The following is a 26,222-nucleotide window of genomic DNA, read 5'->3' as shown; positions in this document are numbered from 1 at the left end:
CTTCAACAGTCATCCACCTTTTAGTTGTGTCTCAGCTAAATTGCCAAAAAATCCTAAATTTCCAGTCTCTTGTTAGTTTTGAAACAGCTGGAAAACCCAAGGGAGAGCTGTCAACTGTTGGACCTCAGGGCAAACCGAATTGAGTGGCCCCTAGAGCAGCATCTGCAAACCATAAACAACTTTAGATCTCCACTGGGAAATAGTTTTCTAAGGTCCACTAAAACCGGGAAATGAAAATGATCTAGAAAGCATATTTTTAGTTTAAAAAAAGAAATGTTTTTAGTACTTCTGGAGTCAGTCATGATGAATATCCATAGGATGGGGTAGTAGAGCTTTGATGAGGGAACATTTAAAACCTGTCTGGACACAGCAGAGCTGTTCTTGGAATATAAGGTCAGATCAATGGTTTTAATTTTTTATATTACTGGTTCTCTTCTAAATCTTGCAAAGTTTCAGAAACAAAAAGTACTACGCATGTTTTGACATTTTGCAGAGGAGACCTTTTCCTATAGGACAATGGCAAAAATGACGCCCATAGACTACAATGGGTGAAAAAAATTGTCGCGCAACAAAAATGATTTTACGCACCACATGGATAAAAGAAAATTGATGCCCATAAACAATGCATTTTGGTGAATTTTCACCATTTTGCAAATATTTGGCAAAACAGGTCAGATTCACCCATCACTATTAGTAACGCTTCAGCTTTTAATTAATTCCTTCTTATTATAACCCCTGGGACATTATCAGGGTTTCTGACTGATATCTGCGTATCTTGACAGCGCTATATAAATAAATGATGATGATATCTGTACAATGTGGAAGATTTTATTCCTCTGGTGCCAGTGAACTGGCTCTTGGGTAGATTCCCAAATGTTTCCTTTTGGGTGAAAGCTATTTGATGTAAAGTGAAACGTAGGGTATCCAAAAACCCAGAAATAACAACAAGGTCACGGCTCACTCTTCCGCCTATAACTGCGGCCTTTCACTTCGGGAGGAACCCTTCACTATTTGGATGCAGCCAGGTCTTATAGTAAGAGGACCAGGGGAGAGTTCTGGGCAAGAAAACTGAATATAAACTAGAAATTATGGGGAACAGGAAGTGTAGTCAAAGGTCAGGCTGGGTTGGTACCAATCAGGCAGTGCAGTATAAAATCAGGGGTCATAGACATAGTCTTGGTCACAGAACTAACAGTAGCACAGTACAGTAACAAGATCCAAGAGAGAAGCCAATAACTTAGGGATATATATATATATATATTCAGAATGAGCAATTCCTTTAGATGTGTCAGTTGCACTTTATCTATTACTATATGAGTGAGCTAAGGAATAATATATAGGCCTGCAGTGGGTTGTAGATCAAACCCTTACCCTCCTGCTGTGGGAACCCAGTTACATGCGACTTCAAGCTTCTCAAAATGACCTTTCTGATAAGAATTTAACCCTGTCTTCAGTTCCTTTTCCCAGGCCCTTATCTTCCTGAGTCAGATATTTGTTTCTAGTGGGCAAAGAGCAAGCCGTGGCAAGAGACCTCAGAATTAAACAGTAACGGGCCAAAAAAGTTGTTCCTGGAGTCACATTCATTTCCTTCCTCTGCTGTTCAGACAAATCCCTTCCCTGATAATGTATAAAACTCATTAGATGCTTCCAGTGATTAATAAAAAGAGAACGCATGGCCAAGGTGACACCTAACATGATCTTACTTTTGGGCGGGGGGCGACGTTATTTATTTATGTGTCACATGACAAACACTATTTATAAGGATATCGTTTACAAGTTATTCATCTCTTCTGTGTACTGTAAGAATATAGAATTAGCTATGTAATCTTCCTGATGGAACAGCTTCCTCAGACATCCCAGATCCAAATGATTCCTAGGACCGTGTGTGACACTTCCGGGAATAAACTCCAGGACCCGACTGTCAAATGTGAAACAATGGTGGTACATGTACATACAATGGGCAGGAAAATTGCGACTCCCAGACAATATCTTGGGAAAAGTCATACAGATCTCCCTTGTGATTAAACTCGTATTGGGAAGGAACTGCATTCTTACCTTGTGTTCTCTCCCCCACAGGGGAAATGAGGGGTACACTTGGACTTTTGGGTTTAGCAGAAACATGATCTTACATTCAACCTTCTGCTGTTTGTACCAAACAATGTTGTTATCGCTAAACTCCAGAGCCAATTCATTTCCAGACCTCAAGGCATCACCTGACTGGAAAGGGCGGGAGCTACAACATGGAACAGGCCACTGCTCCTGTATAACTATAACAAGGGGAAATTGTGCTCACCAATACTATATAAACCATTAAACAAGGGGTGCAATGAGGCTGTGGCCACAAATGGTGTACTGGGCATAAGGAAAGCTGCTGCAAGAAAGTATTGGCCAACACTAAACAACTAGCAGGTAGGTCACATGAGCCAATTAACAGACAGAGTTTTGTCTTTTGCTTCCACACTTCTTCCTGTTACAGTTAGAGCTGCAGTATTTCTGGTCAGGTGATCTCTGAGGCAGCACACAGACCATCACAAAATGGTGGCTCAAGAGATGTAAAAGGGCAATATTTACTTAAATATATATTCCAGTTTGGTAAGATTCTTTAATATGCCACTTAATATGATATAAATCTGTTGCTCAAGTTTTCATTTTAGGGGTAACGTTTTCCTTTAATGATTGTAAACAAATACCTGGCCAGTTGATCCATGGTCAAGATGTTCTTAGTACCCACAACCGACTTGGAAGGAGAGTTATGTATCCATAGATATCTGTAATACGCTCACACAAGCCATACACTACTTCCAATGTATATAGCAGAATTTTAGAATACTTTATTTATATATAAGTAAACACAGGACTTTACAAAGAAAAATTCAGGTACAATCGGACCCCGTCTAATTATAATTGGCCTGTATTTATAAAGCACCAACTTAAGGTGGCCATAGACGCACAGATATCGTACGAAACGAATTTTCGTCCTATATTCGTTGCATGTATGGTGGAAAAAGCCAACCGATATCGGCAGAAGACTTGGATATCGGTCGGCTAGTCGATCGGGCTGGACGGAATATTGTGATCGGGTGCCTTTGAAGGGACCCAAACATCGGCCATTGTTAGTGCTGAATCGTCAGATACAGGTAGAATTCTATTGTTTCTTCCCATATATCTACCTGTATATCTGACGATTCAGCTCTACACGTGTGTATTGAAACGTTTTCCAAGAAAGATCGTAATTGTTACGTCTATGGTCACCTTTAGTCTGCAGCGCTATACAACAGATGGGTGTATACAGCAAACGGATATTGATCTATACAGAAAGTAAACAGGGCCCTGCATTAAAGAACTTACGTAAAGGAGAAGGGGGTTTTAGACACAAGGTGCGGTACATTAAAGTTTTGGTGCCTGAAGAGAAGGGAGATTAAGTGACTTGTTCAAGGACACAGAGTGGAGACAGGAGCCATCAACTTAACTTTTATTTATAAAGCACCAACATATTCCACAGGGGGAGGGGCTCAAAGGAAGATCTGGAAAGAGCCTTTCCTGTGAGACAATCAGGAGTGAGCAACATGCCATCTTCCAGGTGTTAAACTACAACTCCCAGCATCATAGACTTGACTTCTGGGACAAAGCTCAAACCGTAACAGAATAGTGGAGACAACTGCAAGCGACTGTCATTCATCTGCGGCATGACCTCGATCGTTCCCCTTTTAGTAGGATGGGACCTAGAGATAAAGATAGATATAATTATTATATCTCTAAAAAATGCAATTTCAAGGATCTTCAATGGTAAAAATGTTATTCAATACGACCCAGCACTTTAGGAGTGTAAAGAAATCGGAGGCCTCTCCAGCAGTGCCAAACTGTTCAGCTTTCATATAAACTGCTCATTCTTAAAAGGAACAGTTCAGTGTAAAAGTAAAAACTGGGTAAACAAATAGGCTGTGCAAAATGCTTCTAATATAGTTAGCCAAAAATGTCATGTATAAAGGCTGGAGTGACTGGATGTGTAACATAATAGCCAGAACACTACTTCCTGCTTTGCAGCTCTCTTGCTTTCCACTGATTGGTTACCAGGCAATAACCAATCAGTGACTTGAGGGGGGGGGGCACATGGGTCATAACTGTTGCTTTTGAATCTGAGCTGAATGCTGAGGATCAATTGCAAACTGACTAAACAGTTATGTCCCATGTGGCCCCCCTTATAGTCACTGACTAACTCAGAGTTAGAGAGCTGAAAAGCAGGAAGTAGTGTTCTGGCTATTATGTTACACATCCAGTCACTCCAGCCTTTATACATTACATTTTTTGCTAACTAATTATATTAGAAACATTTATTATTTTGCACAGCCTCTCTTTTTACCCAGTTTTTATTTTTACACTGAACTGTTCCTTTAATATCAGGAAGTGTCTCCCAAGTTACCATGTACCAGGGGTATATGTAAAGCCAGAGGCACCTTGAGGTTGGTAACAGGGATTTACTGTTTGCCTTTCTTGACGCCACACTCATCACTTCAAAACATGAGTGGGTAACACAAAGGCAGAGAGACATACACAGCAGCACGAGCCTTCCCACTGGTAAGAGACCCAAGGCACAATAATAAATTAGGGTTAGTGAACCATAAAAACGAGGAGAAACATTTCGGAACACTGCAAGATGCCTGCATGTGGGCACTATAAACAGCATTATTGCTATTATATAAATGAACTAACTACTGGGGACTGTAGAACTTTAATATTTATGGATTTCATTTGACTCCAGGGCTGAAATACCTGTAAAGAATTAAATATATACAGGTATAGGACCTGTTATCCAGAATGCTTGGGACCTGGGGTTTTCCAGATAATGGATCTTTCTGTAATTTGGATCTTTATACCTTAAAGGGATTCAGTCATGATTTTTGTGATGGTTTTTATTTCTAAATTACACTGTTTACACTGCAAATAATTCACTCTACAATATAAAATTGCATTCCTGAACCAGCAAGTGTATTTTTTAGTTGTAATATTGGTGCGTAGGTGCATCTCAGGTCATTTTGTCTGGTCATGTGCTTTCAGAAAGAGCCAGCACTTTAGGATGGAACTGCTTTCTGGCAGGATGTTATTTCTCTTACTCAGTGTAACTGAATGTGTCTCAGTGGGACCTGGATTTTACTATTGAGTGTTGTTCTTAGATCTACCAGGCAGCTGTTATCTTGTGTTAGGGAGCTGCTATCTGGTTACCTTCCCATTGTTCTTTTGTTTGGCTGCTGGGGGGGGAAGGGAGGGGGTGATATCACTCCAACTTGCAGTACAGCAGTAAAGAGTGACTGAAGTTTATCAGAGCACAAGTCACATGACTGGGGCAGCTGGGAAACTGACAATATGTCTAGCCCAATGTAAGATTTCAAATTTAAATATAAAAAAACTTGTTGGCTCTTTTGAGAAACAGATTTCCATGCAGAATTCCGCAGGAGCAGCACTTAACTGATGAGTTTTGAAAATAAACATTTTTTTCACATGACAGTATCCCTTTACGGCTACTATAAAATCATGTAAACATTAAAAAAACCCAATAGGCTGATTTTGCTTCCAATAAGGATTCATTATATCTTAGCTGGGATCAAGTACAAGCTACTGTTTTATTATAACAACGAAAAAGGAAATAATTATTAAAATTTTAATGGGGACAGCCTTTCCGTCAATCGGAGCTTTCTGGATAACTGGTTTCCAGGATAACGGATCCCATACCTGTATTTGCATATATGTAGCACATATGTAACAAAGGCATCTTACAGCCCGTGTGGCAACGGCTCACTTTATATCACAGATAATGTGCAACATGTGCAGAAAGTTTGGGGGATTCTCACCTCTCAGTTTGGAGAGACATGATCCTCTCGGTGCCTCTACAGGAGGGGCGAATACACTGCGACTGAACGTTTCCATCACCTCCTGAAAGCAAAATAGGAAAGAATTCAGTTTCCCTTATGTTTAACTTGCACTTAAATCCTTGTAGAAAACACAAGGCACCACCGTTGACTCACAGCAATGTCCCATCACAGTCGCACTCCAGATAAAATGTTCATCTGAAGAACAAGAGGTGACCCTGAGGGAGGTTCCTTTAGGCCTTTTCTGACACCTCATTCACTACTTAGCAAGTGAAAGAGCAACACAAAGGCCAATATAAAACTTATTTTAGTATATTATAGAATGGCTAATTCACTGCTCTAGATTATACATAAATTTAATTCAAAGGTGAACAACTCCTTTAAGATCAAGAACAAAGTAGATCAGATCAGCTTAGAGGGTAATTAGAGCACAACACACTGAGGGTGCCAGGTTGGTGCCCCCACCTCGACTATGACCCAACACCCCTGACTGGTGCTGCTCCCCTCTAATAGTCTCCCCAGCCTGAGGTACTTTCCTGCATGTGTGCAAATTTAAATTAGGCACATACACTACACAACAAGATTTCTGTTGGCTGCCAATATCTGTGCATGTATTGCCGATCGTACGATTTTCAGTGGGAGACTGTCACCAGCTTTGGTCGGACATAACTTTCGTATGATTACTGTCAGGGGCAGAACATTGGCTGATCTGTTCTTTTACTGCTTTATTTGGTCGGAATGGTTAGTGGCAGGTCGGGAGATGGGGAAGTCTGATCGTTGGAGGACTGGAATGATCGGATCTTTGCATCTATGGCCAGCTTAACACTATTGCCCCCTTGCCGTCGCAGATTTCAGCTTTCTCCTTATGTTTCTCTGCAGTTCGTTTTTTGGGGGTGACATACCCATATTTGAATATCATTGTTTTATTCTACCCCTTGCCTTCTTCCTTGCTGTGGTTGAAATCATTAGTTGCAGGTAGGGTTGCCACCTATACTGGGAAAAAATACCAGCCTTCCTACATATTTATCTTTTTTCCCTATTAATAAGATTAGGATGAACTATCATTTTTACTGGCCAGGCCGTTAAAATACCAGCCAGGTTGCAACCCTAGTTGCGGGTTAAAAGAGAAGGAAACCCCCTGGGCACAAAAATCCCTCCCCTGAGTTGCCCCCCCTCCCTCCTACTCCCTGGCCTACCTGTCCAGCCGGGCAAATGCCCCTAACTTGTTACTCACCCCTCTGCGCAGGTCCAGTCCACGGAGTTCACAGAAGCCATCTTCTCCCAAGCGATCTTCTTCCTGCTTTGACCAGCGTTTTTGGCGCATGCGCAGTAGGAGCATTTCACCGGTACGGATCTACTGCGCATGCACCAAAAGTTCAATCGGAAAACTGTCTTTTGGCGCATGCGTAGTGGATCTGAACCGGTGAATTGTTCCTACTGCGCATGCACCAAAAACGCCGGTCAAAGCAGGAAAAAGACGGCTTGGGAGAAGATGGCGCCTGTGAACTCTGTGGACTGGACCTGCGCTGAGGGGTGAGTAACAAGTTAGGGGCATTTGCCCGGCGGAACAGGTAGGCCAGGGGGGAGGGATTTGCGCCCAGGGAATTTCCTTCTCCTTTAAGGAGATCGGAGGAGGGGGAAGGGCAAAAAAGGACAGAGATAAAGACTGGGGAATGAAGGTGGGGGTGGGAGTGAAACTTGAGACAGTTGGTTGTGAGAGTGGTTGGGAGGGAGGGGATCAAGACTGGAAAGGCAGCGTGTGAGGGAGAAACTACATGGAGCAAACAGACCGGGAGAAAGTAGTAGTAAGTTAAAGCAGGGCTGAAAGGGAGTGACTAATAAAGCAGGGCTGAAAGGGACTAAGAGCTGATCCTGGCAGTCACAACGGGAGGGGGACAAGAAGCAGAAGGAGCTGCAGAAAGAGAGCGAAGCAACATGATATGTCTATATTTTATAAGCAGTGTGTACTGTGTAGAAACTCACCATTAATACAGATAAAATTTAGTTTGGGCCCATAAGGAAATGACACCATTGTAGAGTTATTAGCCCATATCACTGGGAGTCTGGGAATGGGTTAGTGGGAGACTTTGGTGCAGGTGTTACTATAAGGGGCAACACTGCGTTATACTTACAGGGTTTCTCAAGCAGGGATCGGAACTGTGGCCCCTCGGTATGTTTGGGGCCCTGCAAGAGGCACCACCGTGTCATACAAAGTAACCTCATGGTCACAGTGCAGCTCTTCAGCCCACGTGCAGTCACAGAGCAGCTCCATCCTTCTCACTCACTCTCCTGAAAGGAAGGAAGTTACTCGCAGCCCCTCCCTTTCACAAGGCTGGGCTATACCATTTTCTAAAGGGGAGAGGGAATGTGCTATTGCATTATTTATAGAGACAATACAGGATAGGTAGAATAAAGCAGCCACACATCTTTTTCATGTATACCCGCCTTGAAGCTGCTGCTCTTGAATTTCCATTTGATGTTTGGAGTTCTAGGGCTTCCTAAACTGTACATGTCAGAATGGTATGGTCTAATAAAGTTCCACCCCTCTAAAAGAACCTTGATGACATCCTGATCACGTGACCGCCCTGTGGAGAATTAGCTGCTATTGCGCAGTAGATTCAAAGGGCAACACGTTCTTGCCGGTTGCTGCTGCTGCTGCTTCCCAGTGGGAAATGGTGGCCAGCAAACTCTTAATGGCATCTGTAACAAATAAAAAACACACGCTAATTCAAAATGATACGTAGAAGCGACACCTATATTGTCTCACCACACAGTTTTTGGTTTATGGCGTCTGCAACTTAATCCCTCTGGTCCTGTTTATTAAAAATAAATGGACCCAACTGTCCCCTTTTCGGAGGGACAGTCCCTCTTTTGACAGCTCAACCTGCAGTCCCTCATTTGTACTGGAAAGTCCCTCTTTTCTCTGCACTGAACAGCCAGAAAAAAAAACAAAGTTTCTCACTTAATTGGCTTTTAGCAGAGAGCACAGAACAGCTAACAGGTGCAAATAAGATACTTTGTAACAATTTTGAGGCACAAAAACAGTTTAGATAAGGAGAAATAGTTTCAAACTTTCATAACGTTCCAAATTTTGTAAAACAAACATGGTAATTAGGGGGTGTGGCCACAGAAAGGGGTGTGGTCAAAAAATTGCTGCGCTACGTGCGGAAAAATTTTTTTTGTCCCTCTTTTTACTTCCAAAATGTTGGGAGGTATGACATCCCTCCCTTTTTTAACAAAGATTTTTGAGCTTGTATGGCCTGTAGGATCGTTCACTTTCAGTGGTCCTGATCTGCTGTGTAAAATAAAACATTTGTGTCCCTGAAATGATATAAACACAACCCACATTTGCTTGGCGAGTATTAAGGTTGCCACCTTTTCTGGAAAAAAATACCGGCCTTCCTCTATTTTTCCTATTAATAACATCGGCATCAAGCATCATTTTTACTGGCCAGGCCGGTAAAGTACCGGCCAGGTGGCAACCCTAGCGAGTATAGGGAACGACTTGTATAGCCCTCCATAATCTAAGTATAAATGTGTGGGGCTACAGCTAATGGGGGGAGGCAATTTCAAGGGCTCTTTCTCTACAAAGAGGCCTGGGGATGAACATCTCCAACCAAAGCTCATTATATTCAAACATAACCAGGAATTCTCTGTTGAAATGCGAGTTCACAAATACATTCACATAAAAATAACTGAAAAGGCATAATGGTCTCATTTCTGTGACAAAAAACTCCGTACCCAGGCCTACTCCATACACAGGCCTGGACTGGCAATCTGGAGCTGCTGTAAAAAAGCCATAAACATTTATTTACTGGCCTTTGGGCAGCTCTTTGATCCTCTGTGTATTTAAAATGCCAGAGTCTATTTTGATTATCAGTCCAGACCTGTCTTTACCTGTACAGAACTGTAAACCCAATTTTTGTAATTCAGGGACAGCGCAGTGCGTCGCCAAAAAATTCCCACGTTTCTGATGTCACAGTTAGTGGCGACAGTGGAAGTTACGTTGTGCCCATGCACAAATCCTCTCCTGAAGCTGCGGCAACCACACTGCACATGTGCACTTCACTCATGTCACTGAATGTTCTGCTCACACCATATTCTTACCGCAAATTGTTAGAAATCGTCTAAAATCGAGGAATGCATCAGAGTAATGGGAGACTGGGGGACAGATTCGAAAATCTGTTAACTCCCGACTTGACAGCTCTGCCTGTAGATGCAGATCATCTGTTTCTCAGCCTAAGAGCAAGCCCAGAATTAGCCACATCTGGCATAGTTATATAGTTACATAGATTACTTGGGTTGAGAAAAGACACACATGCATTGCATACTGTGACATTCAGGTAGCTAAGACCATAGGCCACGGCACAGATTAAGCACAAAAATGGAGTCACAGACACCACGGTTAAATGTTCAATGCAGCTTGGCTGACTTTTATTAGGAACAAAATCTACTTCTCAGCATACTAGCTTCACATAGGATTAACAGTCCCAACTTAACACCCACATTGGTGTACACAGTAACAGATTCTCCAGAACTTACAGCTTTCAATGTACAAAAGTCCCAGAATCCTCTGTTGGACTCACACAGTGTATTAGGAGGGGTTTCTGTCATCCTCATATCCCTCTTTTTCTAAGCCAGTACACAAATACAGCCATGCTTGCTGCAGCAATGCACATTGTCCCTGAAGTTTACTTTTTAAACACATCTCTTACATACAGACACCCATCTATACATATATAAACTATATCTACCAGTCACGATACAGGCCTGTAATAGTAAATATAACAGGCCAAGATATCATGAAAAAAACATTTCTGCCAGTACCAAAATCAGTCACGTGTAAAGGGGTCACAGCCTGTGATGCCCAGCTCCAAGCCGTGGCTGATAAGAGCCATTCCATGTGGAGGGGTGGAAAACCCATGGAGGGGAAATTTAAAGTTCACAGCAAGGCCCTCACTGGTGAAGTAGAGGTCATACTATAACCTATACTCAAACATATTTATCAGCCCAGATCCCTTACCTGAAGACCTCTGACCCCCAACCTGCAATAGCAGGGAGTAAGCATGGTGCAAGGTCACGAGCCGGATTTATGGGGTACCCACAGTTAAACCCCCATTGCTAGGCCAACCAGCAGCACCACAGTGCCAATAAAGAAAAGGCTGTAGGCCCCTGGGTGCTCTGTTGTTGGCTTCATTCAGTATAGCCAGTATACAGATCAGCAGTACAGAGAAAGTACACATAGCTCTTAACTAGAAAATCCACAGGGCAGGGGACATAAAATGAGAAACCCCTTGGTTTTACCTGGTCTGTAAGGCCATTTATGACACTGAGGTGCTCTGAAGGGTAAAAGGCAAATATTCTTGCTGTTGACTAGGGGCCATAGACTGTCCAGTTGCCACTACTATATACGTGCAAGGCATCAATGGAAGAAAACACAAGCATGAACACTTCTATGATTGACTAGGACTAGGATTGCTTACAGCTCCAATCAATCTCCACCAGGGGGAACCAAATTTACTTTACCCCAAAAAGCAAAAGGGCAAGTTAAGCCACGGAAATATAGTCATATACACAGCCTCTAAGGGCCACTTATCTTCCAACCCTGTCTGGCTGCACCCACCTTCCCACAGGTGAGCTGATACCCAAGGTGAGTAAACAATAAACCCAGAAAGTTATTAGAAGAGGGGCAGTAGCCTCAGCAGTGGCTTGTGATAGTCCATAGATTTACACTTTAGGGTAAAGGCACACCTGGCGATTCTGGGAGATCTAGTCGCCTGGCGACTAAACACCTCTACTTTGGGGCAACTAATCTCCCCGAATGGCTTCCCCCTGTCTTGTGCCGTATTTCCTCACGAGGAAACTTCGGGCGACTTCAGAAAACGAAGCACCAGGTGTGCCATGCCGCAGGAGACTTTTCATTATAGCCGGCGCAAGACAGGGGGAAGCCGCTCAGGGAGATTAGTCGCCCCAAAGAAGAGGCGATTAGTCGGCAGGCGACTAAATCTCCCCGAATCACCAGGTGTGCCCTTACCCTAAAGATGACCAAGAAGTTTCTGTCTTTGGCCCTATTTAACTGTACTGGGCATGGTCATTAAACTTCTAGCTTGATCTCACTCATAGTGCTTCTTCCCAGGCTTCTATCACATGTAACCATCTTTCCATAATTCAGATAAAAAGACCAGAGCTGCTCCAACAAATGTCCCAATGAACAGTGCCAAACAGTATATAAAGATAGAGGTTGGATTACAAGGCCAGTATGTTAAAAAATGTACAATTTATTACTTACATATAAATCTCTAAAACACTGGCCGGCCAGGAAACACAGTGAATAAATTATAAATATGCATAATTACTGATTCAATTCAGGTGGGTAATCACTTTTCCTGTAAAGAAAAATATAGTAAATGTTCCTTGGTTGTGGTGTATGCTTGTAGATTGACAAAAAAAGGCTGAGTTTTAGTTCAGCAAGATGGAAAAGTTATTTCAATTGGGGGTGTAGATCAAGAGATCAAGATTTTTCCCCATATGGTGAAGCAGTGAAATATGCAGAGTGCTTTTCTTAGTGGATTAACAGACAGATAGATACATGGCTATCGATAGAGAGCCAATTTCCTAGGAGATGTATTGGGGCGTCCCCCTCTCCCCTTTAAAAAAAGATTGGATTGATCTCACCAGATTTTCAGTTCCGGTTATTCCTCAAGGGCACAGCCAGGTTTGAACTCTCAGCAGCCTCAAGCCTGTTTCACGAAGATCCAAGATGGCGCACTTCACAGCTGAACGCAGCCTCCGAATCTTTTTCACGATTTTACGATGCTTCACCGATTTCACGATCTTCACGAACTAGTGGATCACGAAGTACCGACAAGGTACAGATTTTCACGATTTTTTCGTTGTTTGAAATAAAAGCATACAGAAATGAAAGTCCAAACTAAGGAGTGATCCCACCTGGGTACTGCAACGTTTTGCCACACTAGGGCTTTCTCAAACAGTTAGAGATCTGCTTGAGATCGTGAAAACGGTGAAGCAGCGTATTTATAAAACTCCCATAAACTCGAAATTCCACCACTCGAAATTTATTAATAAAATCAGCTCGGACGAATTGAATCGACCCGAAAACTTGAATCGAGTTTGATTCGAATTAAAAAAAAAACTATTTGAATTTAAAAAATTGTCTTTGAGTTTTTATTTCAGAAAAAAACTTGAATGTCAACATCACCAAATTGATCCCTGGACCTCTCCCATTGACTTATACAGTAATTCGGCAGGTTTTAGGTGGCGACTAGTTGAATTTGAGTTCTTAAAGGGCCAGAGTTTGTATTTGAATTTGGATTTGAACTCAAATCGAATTTGGATAATTTACAATTCAAATTTGAGTGTTGACCATAAAAAATTTGAAAACTACCCTTTATAATTTGCCCCTTAATGTTCAGAGAATCGGAGACCAAAGTTGCCCCTCATATTCTAAATGGGGCCCTACCAGTGCTTTCCACCCCATGGCGATGCCCTGACCACCCTTTGCCTCTTGGTACAGATACAAATGACCATCAAAGATTCTGTATGGGAAGTCGGTTGTGTTAAATGTACATTATGGCTCAAGTCAAATAAAGGTTTTGTGAGACAGCAGTGCCTACCAAACTGAGTGCCTGGGGTACGAGCATTCATATAGAACCCAAAGTATGGCCACCATGATTACGATAGTTTTAGCTTGATCTTTGGTTTCGTTACCTGACACTCCAGCACATACATAAGCTCCAGCAGTGATTGCAAAGCCAAAAGCCATATTTATACTCAGAAACTAAGCTTTGACAAAACCACTGAGCTCCATCTGTGGCACAGAACCACAGCCAAACAGCTAGGAGGCAAGACAATGAAGGTTTTTGGGTAGACTGGGGGAGATCAGACCAGAATAAAAACAAACTGCTTAAAATAGTTACCGTACAGTCATTGTCTATGTAATTATTACTAATTATCCCTGCAGCACAGGGGTTTTATAGTGTTGCCAGATTATCCTTTCGAAACATGCCACCTTCAACCATATATTTCCACGTGTATTTCTGACGTGCGCTCAAAACGACACCCATTGACTTTAGTTTCAGAAATTTTTCACTGTTTCGTGAATTTCACAAATTTTTGGGCGAAATGGGACAAATTCACCCATCACTAAAAGGGTGGTCCATCTTGAAATTAACTTTTCGTATGTTATGGAATGGTCAATTCTTAGCAACTTTTCAATTTGTCTTCATTGTTTTATTTTTAATATAGTGCTCTGTAAGGCTACACATTTAGGGGCAAATTCATCAAGGGTCGAATTTCGAGGGGTTAAATCCCTCGAAATTCGACTGGGGAATAGAATTGAATAGAATCGAATATTCGCCAGGCGTATAGGCGCTCAATCGAATATTCGCTCAAAGGATTTTCATTCAATCTAATGCCTTTTTATTCTATCAAAAACTTGGAAAACAAGCCTATGGGACTTTCCCATAGGCTTTTAAAGCAATTTGGTAGGTTTTAGGTGGCGAAGTAGGCGTCGAATTATTTTTAAAAGAGACAGTACTTTGACTATCGAATGGGCGAATAGTCGCAGCGTTATTGCGCTCGATCCAGTACTTCGACTATCGAATGGCGAATAGTCGCAGCGTTTTTGCACTCGATCTATTCGAATCATTCTACTCAGGCGAATTTACGCCAATGCGATAGTCGAGGAGCACAAAAAACTACTCGAAATTCAAAGTTTTTTTACTTCGAATCCTTCACTCGAAGTAAGTGAATCGGCCCCTTATTGTTATTGCTACTTTCTATTCCAGCCTCTCCTATTCATATTCCAGTATTATTTAAATCAATGCATGGTTGCTAGAGTAATTGGACCCTGGCAAACATTTTGCTGAAATTGCAAACCGGAGAGCGGCCAACTGCAAAGCTAAATAACCACATTAAAAACCAGTTGCAAATTATCTCAGAATATCACTCATCATACTAAAAAGTTAAACTCCTTTAATGAATTGGTGTTAAATGGATGATCTGGCAACCCTGCCCATTTAAACCTAAGCACTTATAGAAGAGTTAAATCTAGCAGCACAACTTGAAGTAGAATAAGAGCCAATGCAGTATGTGCATGCATCTGAAATTAACATTGATCCAGCAGCTTCAGTACATTGGCCAAGTCAGAGAGGTTGGCCCCAACACCCACCCCACTTACAGTTTCCAACAGAAAGCAAGTTTTATCGATTCAATATTAAAAGGTCCACACAATATTTAGGCACTTACTCCCCCTATCAACATTAATTTTAGTACAAGTTTGCCTTTTTTAGGTCTCACAATGGCAGAACCTGCAGCACTAAAATTACCAATGAATAGTGTAAACTAAGGGTTAAGGCAGGGCCAACCAGAACCCTCAAATCACACATATTTAGCAGGTCACAGGTGGGTGAAACGCTGCTCAGAGTGTGCCCCCAATTAGTGTGCCTCCAATTCCTCCACCAGCCTCCTACCTTCAGAGATGGGCAGGTTGGGTTCATGTATATAATAGTGACAGGTCTAATCTGGTTGGGATAGGGTGGCTTGTCGTCAACTCATACACCACTATTATTCAATACGGTTATATTCATGGGGAGGGGCAGGGACATATGTATATATAGGCACCCAAGGGCAGAATCTTTATATAGAATTATACATAGGATATTACCCCCAGCCCATTACTGGACACTTGCAACTGAATCTGGCGATGGGGCTGAGGGGAGCAGGATCAGCACAGATTCACTGCATGTGCTCCAGTTGGCAGGGGTGTATAGTTGGGGGGTCTGGAGCTTTGGCCAGCACTAGGGATGTAGCGAACTGTTCGCCGGCGAACTAGTTCGCGCGAACTTCGACTGTTCGCGTCCGCCGCAAGTTCGCGAACGTCGCGCGACGTTCGCCAATAGGCGTTCGCGTCAAAATCGGTCGCCCATTCGACCATTCGATCGCTAAAATCGAACGATTTTCGTTCGATTCGAACGAAAATCGTTCGATCGAACGATTAAAATCCTTCGATCGTTCGAATCGAACGATTTTCGGATGATCGAAGTTCGCGAACAGTTCGCGAACAGTTCGCAAATTATGCCGGTGTTCGCGAACGGCGTTCGCGAACACATCGGCGGCGGTTCGCTACATCCCTAGCCAGCACCATATGACGGCTCTAGGGATGGTGGTGATGTGGGTTTGAGACAACATTTTCCCATAAGACTAGATCACACCAAGAAAGCTGGATGCAGGGGATGTTCTCCAGATTTATAAAAGTGGCACCCAATGACAGACAATATTGTTTTGCTTCAACTTTGTTAACCCTTTGGGCTGTTGCACACGGGCGTTTGTGCCCTCCCCTGCGTTCTGCTTTCTTTCGTTCAGCTGCAGGGGAGTGCAGGAGTAGATGCACCGAATGGGGCTCTACTCACACAAACGCATGTAAGTGACAAACGCAAGTTGGGACGCAGCATGTTGCATTTTACCTGCGTTCGGCACTCCCATGTGGCTGAACGGAAGAAAGCAGAGCTCACAAACGCCCAAACTCTTCCCTGTACATATAATGGGCAAAACACTACTTACAATAAAATGTGAGTGCCCAGGAACTCGGCCAGTCCACAGCACACGTACAGGTTATGAGTCCTGAGCTTAATTTTCATGTTTTTCAGGAAACCTAAATGACTGACCATCCTGCCTATGGGGGAGACATTCCTGTCCGAAATTCCACCAGTGCACAAACTGACCCAAAAAACCAAACACAGCCCCATGCTACTGATATTTATGGCTTAGTGGATACTGCTGATTAGCAATATGGGGGATCCTGATGCACTGAGCTCACAACAAGTGCAGTTAATCAGTGTGGCAGTCCCGCAGGACAGGCAATTATAGGCACCATTAATCACAATAACACTAGATCTATCTTCTTGAGGGCTCTTACATACGGCCGTTTTTTTTTTTGGATTGCACTTTCTTCCGTTCAGCCGCAGGAGAGTGCAGGAGTAGACGCAGTCAATTATTGTGAAGGGGGCTGTACTCACACAGACGCATGTAAGCGGCAAACGCAGGTGGGACGCAGAATGTGTTCGGTGCATTCATGTGTCTGTGTGAGTACAGCCCCCATCACAATAATTGATTGCGTCTACACCTGTGCTCCCCTGCGGCTGAACAGAAGAAAACGCAACGCGGGGGAGCGCAGGTATAAACGGCCGTGTGTAAGAGCCCTAATATTTTTATATAATACATGGGACTGGAACTTTTATAAGACTATTTAAAGTATAACATTTAAAATCCAATCCGCACAGGAGTTAATGTAGATGCCTTTTTTGCATGGCTTTACAGCAATGCAGCCTGCGTGTAACTGATACCCGGCAACTAGAGTTGTGCATTTAATATGAGTCTGTGAGATGGAAACACAGCAATGGTGATCATACTGAGAAGCAATTTTTTTTCAGTGCCATTATGTGGGGGTTAAACCCGTGTATTCAACTCCCTGATGCTCATATAATTGTAAGAAAGTGCTAAAGCGAAGGTGGAGGCGGCTCCTAGACTTTTCATTAAAGGATAAGTGAACCTTTAAAATAAGTGAATGTAAAATTGATGAGGGGACTATTCTAAGCTCTTGTAATTTACATTCATTATTTATTCTTTTTTCATTCCAAGATATTAAGGGATACATGTACTGTTAATATGAATGGATTTTTGTTACAACAGCGCCACCTGCTGGTCAGTTTCTGATCATTCTGACCATCAAGTAGTCAAGAAAGTTGTCAGGAGAAAGAAAGAGGCTGCTCTAAATAATGAATTTAAATTACAAAGTGCTTAGAATAGCACCCTCATCAATTTTACATTCACTTATTTTAAAGATTTACTTATCCTTTAAGGAGAGAGAAACAATGCATTATGTTTGATCATATGGCAACACACATCATACAGAAATAGTTAAAAAAGAATGTTGACTACTCCTGGACTCGAGTGTAGACCCATTTACACAGTCTTATTCTAAATGGTCTCAATATATTCCAGAGCTTGATCTTGAGAAATGGGAGGAGGCTACCGAGAGGATCTATGGTTTTTTGATATCTACTCGGGACAAAATGATACAATTCAAGGCAATACACCAGTTATACATTACTCCTGTCAGACTGAAACAAATGGGTAGGTCAGTGGATGGTCAATGTCATAGATGTCAAACCCTTAACGTAGGATTCTTTCACATGGTGTGGGAATGTAAGGTCATCTCCCACTTTTGGTCAGCAGTTGTTAGATATTTAAGCCTGAATCTTGATCTCCCGGGAGTAAAATCCCTGTTGGTGTGTCTATTAGGGGTGGTAGATGAGTTGGTGCTTCTGAACAAAACCAGGAATCTTCTACGGGCTACACTATTCTATGCCAAAAAGCTGGTGGTGATGAAGTGGATGAGCCCATATCCTCCCACTATCAAATTATGGCGAGAATTAATAAATAAGACATTACCACTTATTAGATTGACCTACATTGCCAGAAGTTCACCCATAAAATTTGATAAAATCTGGACTTTATGGATTGATGCCAATCCCGAAATCCAATTACCTGATTCTCCACAATAATAAGTGAAGACTCACTACAATTGAACTACATATGTTATGATGTTGACTTATAAATGTATTAATGATTCGTGCACAGCCGTGTCTATGTCTGTTATTGTTTGTGTGTTTAAAAAAAACAGAAATAAACATCTTTAACCCTTTAAGTGGCAGCAGAATTGACCAATTTGGTTACGCGAAATGCCAGACGTTTTTGAAACATTCTGTGCTCTCTCACTTTAGGGGCATTTTCTGAGGGGAAACCTATAGTTCAGCTAGGAAAACTATACATTGTTTTTTTCGGGAGAAACTGAGCTTTCTAAATCTGCCTGAGTTTTCTTGTATTTCCACCTCTGCAAAAAGATTTATAGTGCTAAATACAAAAAAAAAATGAAAAATTCCTATTTTTCACAATATATGAACTTATACCTGAAAAATATTTCATTTTACGCATGAAAATCCAACTGATTTGGAAAGCCTCATGTCTCTTGAACATGCCAATACCAAATATGTATAGTTTTAGGAAGATTTAGGACATCTGTACAGCAAAAACTACCGGCAGTATATTACCGAATTTTGAAAGCAGAAGGCAGAAAACGGCATACTTTTGATTCCAAGGCCACAAAATCCTGAAACAGTATGTTTACCCCAGAAGACCATATATTTTTGGAAAGTACACATTCTGCCGATTCCAAAATGGGTAACTGTGTCTCTCTACTCCTAACTACCAAACATCAAAGCTTGTCTGAACGTAGCGTTTTTTATCAAAATGTATCAAAATTTTGAAAAATCACTTCAAAGGTTTTATTTTGCTGCTCCGCATATCACACACTATATTAGATACCAAGAAAAAACACCCTGAATATGATTGCCAGGGGTCCACTGAACAGTTTGATCCCCATTGTGCATAGGATTACCAAAGTACCTGGCATTTAGAGACCCCAATATGAAGTTAGCACATCCAAATTGTCCAGGACTTTACTTCAGCTACTGAAAAATCAACACACTGACTGCATTTTTTGTGGGGTAAAAACACCGAAATATACGTTTACCCCCCAAAACCATATATTTTTGGAAAGTACACATTCTACCGAATCTAAAATGAGTACCCATGCCTTTCTGCTCCAAACTACTGAGTCGCAAGGCTTTCCCAAAATTGTCAGTTTTGGTGAAATATCTGAAAATTTCCTAAAAGCTTCAACTTCCCAGCACCATATCACCCATGTATCATTACATACCAAGAAAAAGCACCCTAAATATGATTGCCAGGGTTCCTCCAAACAGTTTGGTAGCCATTGTTCATAGGTTTACCAAAGTATCTGGCATTTAGAGGCCCCAAAATGAAGTTAGCACATACAAATAGTCCTGTGAGTAACTTGAGCTAATGAAAAATCAACACATTGACTGCATTTTTTGTGGGGTAAAAACACAGAAATATACGTTTACCCCCCAAAACCATATATTTTTAGAAAGTAAACATTCTACCGAATCTAAAATGGGTACCCATGCCTTTCTGCTCCAAACTACTGAGTCGCAAGGCTTTCCCAAAATTGTCAGTTTTGGTGAAATATCTGAAAATTTCCTAAAAGCTTCAACTTCCCAGCACCATATCACCCATGTATCATTACGTACCAAGAAAAAGCACCCTAAATATGATTGCCAGGGTTCCTCCAAACAGTTTGGTGGCCATTGTTCATAGGTTTACCAAAGTATCTGGCATTTAGAGGCCCCAAAATGAAGTTAGCGCATACAAATAGTCCTGTGGGTAACTTCAGCTAATAAAAAATAAACACATTGACTGCATTTTTTGTGGGGTAAAAACACAGAAATATACGTTTACACCCAAAACCATATATTTTTGGAAAGGACACATTCTACCGAATCTAAAATGAGTACCCATGCCTTTCTGCTCCAAACTACTGAGTCGCAAGGCCTTCCCAAAATTGTCGGTTTTGGTGAAATATCTGAAAATTGCATCAAAGCTTCAACTTCCTAGCACCATATCACCCATGTATCATTACGTATCAAGAAAAAGCACCCTAAATATGATTGTCAGGGTTCCTCCAAACAGTTTGGTGGCCATTGTTCATAGGTTTACCAAAGTATCTGGCATTTAGAGGCCCCAAAATCAAGTTAGTGCATACAAATAGTCCTGTAGGTAACTTCAGCTAATGAAAATTCAACACATTGACCACATTTTTGTGGGGTAAAAACACAGAAATATATGTTTACCCCCCAAAACCATATATTTTTGGAAAGTACACATTCTACCGAATCTAAAATGAGTACCCATGCCTTTCTGCTCCAAACTACTGAGTCGCAAGGCCTTCCCAAAATCGATGGTTTTGGTGAAATATCTGAAAATTGCCTCAAAGCTTCAACTTCCCAGCACCATATCACCCATGTATCATTACGTACCAAGAAAAAACACCCTAAATATGATTGCCAGGGTTCCTCCAAACAGTTTGGTGGCCATTGTTCATAGGTTTACCAAAGTATCTTGCATTTAGAGGCCCCAAAATGAAGTTAGCGCATATAAATAGTCCTGTATGTAACTTCAGCTAATGAAAAATCAACACATTGACTGCATTTTTTTGTGGGGTAAAAACACAGAAATATATGTTTACCCCCCAAAACCATATATTTTTGGAAAGTACACATTCTACCGAATCTAAAATGAGTACCCATGCCTTTCTGCTCCAAACTACTGAGTCGCAAGGCCTTCCCAAAATCGACGGTTTTGGTGAAATATCTGAAAATTGTCTCAAAGCTTCAACTTCCCAGCACCATATCACCCATGTATCATTACGTACCAAGAAAAAGCACCCTAAATATGATTGCCAGGGTTCCTCCAAACAGTTTGGTGTCCATTGTTCATAGGTTTACCAAAGAATCTGGCATTTAGAGTCCCCGAAATGAAGTTATTAGCTGAAGTTACCCACAGGACTATTTATATGCACTAACTTCATTTTGGGGCCTCTAAATGCCAGATTCTTTGGTAAACCTATGAACAATGGCCACCAAACTGTTTGGAGGAACCCTGGCAATCATATTTAGGGTGCTTTTTCTTGGTACGTAATGATACATGGGTGATATGGTGCTGGGAATTTGAAGCTTTGAGGCAATTTTTAGATATTTCACCAAAACCGACAATTTTGGGAAGGCCTTGCGACTCAGTAGTTTGGAGCAGAAAGGCATGGGTACCCATTTTAGATTCGGTAGGATGTGTACTTTCCAAAAATATATGGTTTTGGGGGGTAAACATATATTTCTGTGTTTTTACCCCACAAAAAATGCAGTCAATGTGTTGATTTTTCATTAGCTGAAGTTACCTACAGGACTATTTATATGCGCTAACTTCATTTTGGGGCCTCTAAATGCAAGATACTTTGGTAAACCTATGAACAATGGCCACCAAACTGTTTGGAGGAACCCTGGCAATCATATTTAGGGTGCTTTTTCTTGGTACGTAATGATACATGGGTGATATGGTGCTGGGAATTTGAAGCTTTGAGGCAATTTTTAGATATTTCACCAAAACCGACAATTTTGGGAAGGCCTTGCGACTCAGTAGTTTGGAGCAGAAAGGCATGGGTACCCATTTTAGATTCGGTAGAATGTGTACTTTCCAAAAATATATGGTTTTGGGGGGTAAACATATATTTCTGTGTTTTTACCCCACAAAAAATGCAGTCAATGTGTTGATTTAGCTGAAGTTACCTACAGGACTATTTATATGCGCTAACTTCATTTTGGGGCCTCTAAATGCAAGATACTTTGGTAAACCTATGAACAATGGCCACCAAACTGTTTGGAGGAACCCTGGCAATCATATTTAGGGTGCTTTTTCTTGGTACGTAATGATACATGGGTAATATGGTGCTGGGAAGTCGAAGCTTTGAGGCAATTTTCAGATATTTCACCAAAACCGTCAATTTTGGGAAGGCCTTGCGACTCAGTAGTTTGGAGCAGAAAGGCATGGGTACTCATTTTAGATTCGGTAGAATGTGTACTTTCCAAAAAATATATGGTTTTGGGGGGTAAATATATATTTCTGTGTTTTTACCCCACAAAAATCTCCCAAATGAAAATAGTACATATGAATTTTCACATATGACACTCTGACTGCTACAATACAAGCACCTGGTATGTGCATTATGCACCATAAGACCCCCTAACAGTATAGAGACCCTAGAAAACCATATATTTTCTGAAAGCACACATTCAGACGAATCTAAAGCAAGTAATTACATCTTTCTACTGCAAACTACAAAACCACAAAGCAATGCTAAACATAACGCTTTTTATGGAATTTCTGAAAATAGTCACAAAGCTTGCATTTTACCCCATTATATACCCCACATTTTGTAACGTACCAGCAAAAGTCATCCTCAATATGAAAGCCAGGAGTGTACTGAACAGTGTGATGCCTGATATGAAAAGATTTACCAAACTAGGTGGCATACAGAGACGCCCAAATGAAAATAGTACATATGAATTTTCACATATGACACTCTGACTGCTACAATACAAGCACCTGGTATGTGCATTATGCACCATAAGACCCCCTAACAGTATAGAGACCCTAGAAAACCATATATTTTCTGAAAGCACACATTCAGACGAATCTAAAGCAAGTAATTACATCTTTCTACTGCAAACTACAAAACCACAAAGCAATGCTAAACATAACGCTTTTTATGGAATTTCTGAAAATAGTCACAAAGCTTGCATTTTACCCCATTATATACCCCACATTTTGTAACGTACCAGCAAAAGTCATCCTCAATATGAAAGCCAGGAGTGTACTGAACAGTGTGATGCCTGATATGAAAAGATTTACCAAACTAGGTGGCATACAGAGACGCCCAAATGAAAATAGTACATATGAATTTTCACATATGACACTCTGACTGCTACAATACAACACCTGGTATGTGCATTATGCACCATAAGACCCCCTAACAGTATGGAGACCCTAGAAACCCATATATTTTCTGAAAGTACACATTCAGATGAATCTAAAGCAGGTAATTACAATTTTCTACTGCAAACTACAAAACCGCAAAGCAATGCTAAACATAACGCTTTTTATGGAAATTCTGAAAATAGTCACAAAGCTTGCATTTTACCCCATTATATACCCCACATTTTGTAACGTACCAGCAAAAGTCATCCTAAATATGAAAGCAAGGAGTGTACTGAACAGTTTGATGCCTGATATGAAAAGATTTACCAAACTACTTTGTACACAGAGACCTCCAAATGGTTATATAGCAGACAAAATTTCCAAGGTCAAAATGAAGTAACAAAAATCCCTAAAATCCAACAAAACCGCAAAAATCAATGCTTTTTTTTTTTTCGCCTACTGTAATCAGCAGTCAGAATCAATTTTTGATAATTTTAGCATGGCCAAATAGGTTTTACAGACAGAAAAAGGGGAACAACACCTTTGCAAAGCTGAAAATGTAATAAAATGGCAAAACATGCAATAAAATGTCTAAAAATGCACCAAAATCACCCAAATTGCAGTATAATCACCAAAATAACATACAAAAGGTATTGCGCAGTGCAATTAGCGAATACGCTATTCGCAATGGCAATAAAACAGTTTTTTCAGCAAAAAAAACAGACGATGCGATAAGAAAAAAAAAAAAAAAATACACAACAGTGCAAGTGTGTATGTGTGTGTGTACAACTGACCAATTGCATGTTGTGTGTGTGTGCAAGCGTGTGGGGGTGCTGTGAATGTGTGTGACCCCCCTGATCCCCCAAAAATGTATGTGATTGTGTGTAAGTGTGAATGTAAGTGTGTAATGGGAAAATAAGTGTGTGTTTGTGTGTTTGTGTGTGTTTCTGTGTGTGGATGGGCACTAACCTGGGGGAAGCAGGTCCAGATCGTTGTGCAGGGCTGGAGGAAGAAAATGCTGCATCACCCAGGAAGATCCGTTGAGAGGGGGCGGAGCTTCGGCTCAGGAAGTGAAAGCAGCAGCAGGACACGCAGTGTGCACGTGTCTGCTGCTGCATTTAGGGCCCCTGGGCGATCGCGCCTCAGGGGCCACTCGTTCCCGGCCCCTGCTCGTTGCCTGGGGGCTGGGGAACGAAGAGGAACGGAGCAAGCGGCTTGAAAAGCCGCTCCTCCGTTCCCTAACCCTGAAATGCTGCAGAACGTAGAATCTACGTTCTGTGGCATTTCAAGTGCCATCCCCACAGAACGTAGATTCTACGTGGGGTGGCACTTAAAGGGTTAAAAAAAAAAAAAAAAAAAAAAAAAAAAGAATGTTGAGAGGAAAATGCCCAATTTGGGACTGCAATGATTTCAGCACAGCCCTGCACAAAGTATTCCCGTAAATCCATATTTGTGAAAGGGGTTTCAAGCCTTTGCTATATTATATATATATATATATATATATATATATATATATATAGTTTGTGGTGCACGATCAAATACAGGATATATAGAACAAGAAGGATCAGCACTCACTGTATTGATGTGAAGAAAAATTTGCTTTTATTTATTTACATCATAATCCCATTATGATGTAAATAAATAAAAGCAAATTTTTCTTCACATCAATACAGTGAGTGCTGATCCTTCTTGTTCTATATATATATATATATATATATATATATATATATATATATATATATATATATATATATATATATATCTAAGCAAAAGATGAGCACTCATTGGACTTTTCAAAACCAAAAAAGTGTCTTTATTTTTTCTTCAACGTTTCGGCTATACTACATTAGCCGTCCTCAAGACTTCCTGAGGACGGCTAATGTAGTATAGCCGAAACGTTGAAGAAAAAATAAAGACACTTTTTTGGTTTTGAAAAGTCCAATGAGTGCTCATCTTTTGCTTAGATATTACATTTGAATCTGATTAGTAGCACCTTGGCATATTCCTTTTGTTTTCTGAGTGCACACACTTAAGGACTAGTACTATATATATATATATATATATATATATATATATATATATATATATATATATATATATATATATATATATATATATATATATATATATTTGCCTTTGTTTGCTTATTAGATGCAACTTGCAGGCCTTTTAATCCCCTTAAATACAGAGCACTTAAAACTTTTCTTTCAAAACATACATTCGTTTAGGCTGTTTAAGGGCTCTTACACATGAGCGTTTTTACCTGCGCTCCCCTGCGTTCTGTTTTTCGGCGTTCAGCCGCAGGGGAGCACAGAAATAGACGCATTTAATTATTTCAAATGGGGCTGTACTCACACAGGCGCATGTAGGCGCCGAACGCAGGTTGAGATGCAACATGCTGCATTTTTCCTGCGTTCGGCGCCTATACGCGCCTGTGTGAGTACAGCCCCATTTGAAATAATCAAATGCGTCTATTCCTGCGCTCCCCTGTGGATGAACGCCGAAAAACGGAACGCAGGGGAGCGCAGGTAAAAACGCTCATGTGTAAGAGCCCTTACAGTCAAAGTTGCAAATCCGATTGGTTCCCAGTTTGCAAAATGAACACCATTAGATGAGAATTCCATCCAACATGATAATAGATATATAAGTGCTTCCTCCACTTGCATTTAGCTTGACAAATCAATCAGTATTACATTACTTCCAAGCCATTGTTTATAGGTATCGATCCAGTGCTGAAAGTGCCGTTATTGATGTTATTGTTATGTGCCTTGTTTTCGTTTACAAGTAAAGAATACTGTATATGTCAGTAGTAAAGCTGTCAAGTTATGAATTGCAGTAAACTCACTCTTTAGTATTTTCTTTCCATAAAACATGATTCAGATTATTGAA

At 41.0% G+C, this 26,222-nt stretch overlaps 1 long non-coding RNA gene and 2 other non-coding genes across 3 annotated transcripts; all 3 read right to left on the bottom strand.

Annotated features, from left to right (window-relative positions):
* Window positions 1-2,809: 2,809 nt before the first annotated feature.
* Window positions 2,810-24,345, bottom strand: LOC108710017. Its single transcript, XR_005965932.1, has 4 exons — window positions 24,303-24,345; window positions 7,997-8,564; window positions 5,847-5,928; window positions 2,810-3,722 (listed from the first exon to the last, which is right to left on the bottom strand). It is a non-coding gene; the product is annotated as an uncharacterized LOC108710017 (long non-coding RNA).
* LOC121400860 lies at window positions 4,403-4,540 on the bottom strand. Its single transcript, XR_005965983.1, has one exon. It is a non-coding gene; the product is annotated as a small nucleolar RNA SNORA13 (small nucleolar RNA).
* LOC121400862 lies at window positions 6,021-6,156 on the bottom strand. Its single transcript, XR_005965985.1, has one exon. It is a non-coding gene; the product is annotated as a small nucleolar RNA SNORA13 (small nucleolar RNA).
* Window positions 24,346-26,222: the final 1,877 nt, after the last annotated feature.

This window comes from Xenopus laevis, chromosome 2S, assembly GCF_017654675.1.
Source record: "Xenopus laevis strain J_2021 chromosome 2S, Xenopus_laevis_v10.1, whole genome shotgun sequence".
NCBI classification, from domain to species: Eukaryota; Metazoa; Chordata; class Amphibia; order Anura; family Pipidae; genus Xenopus; species Xenopus laevis.
The sequence above is the reverse complement of the archived record's forward strand: the minus strand, read 5'-3'. Positions and strand labels throughout refer to the sequence as shown.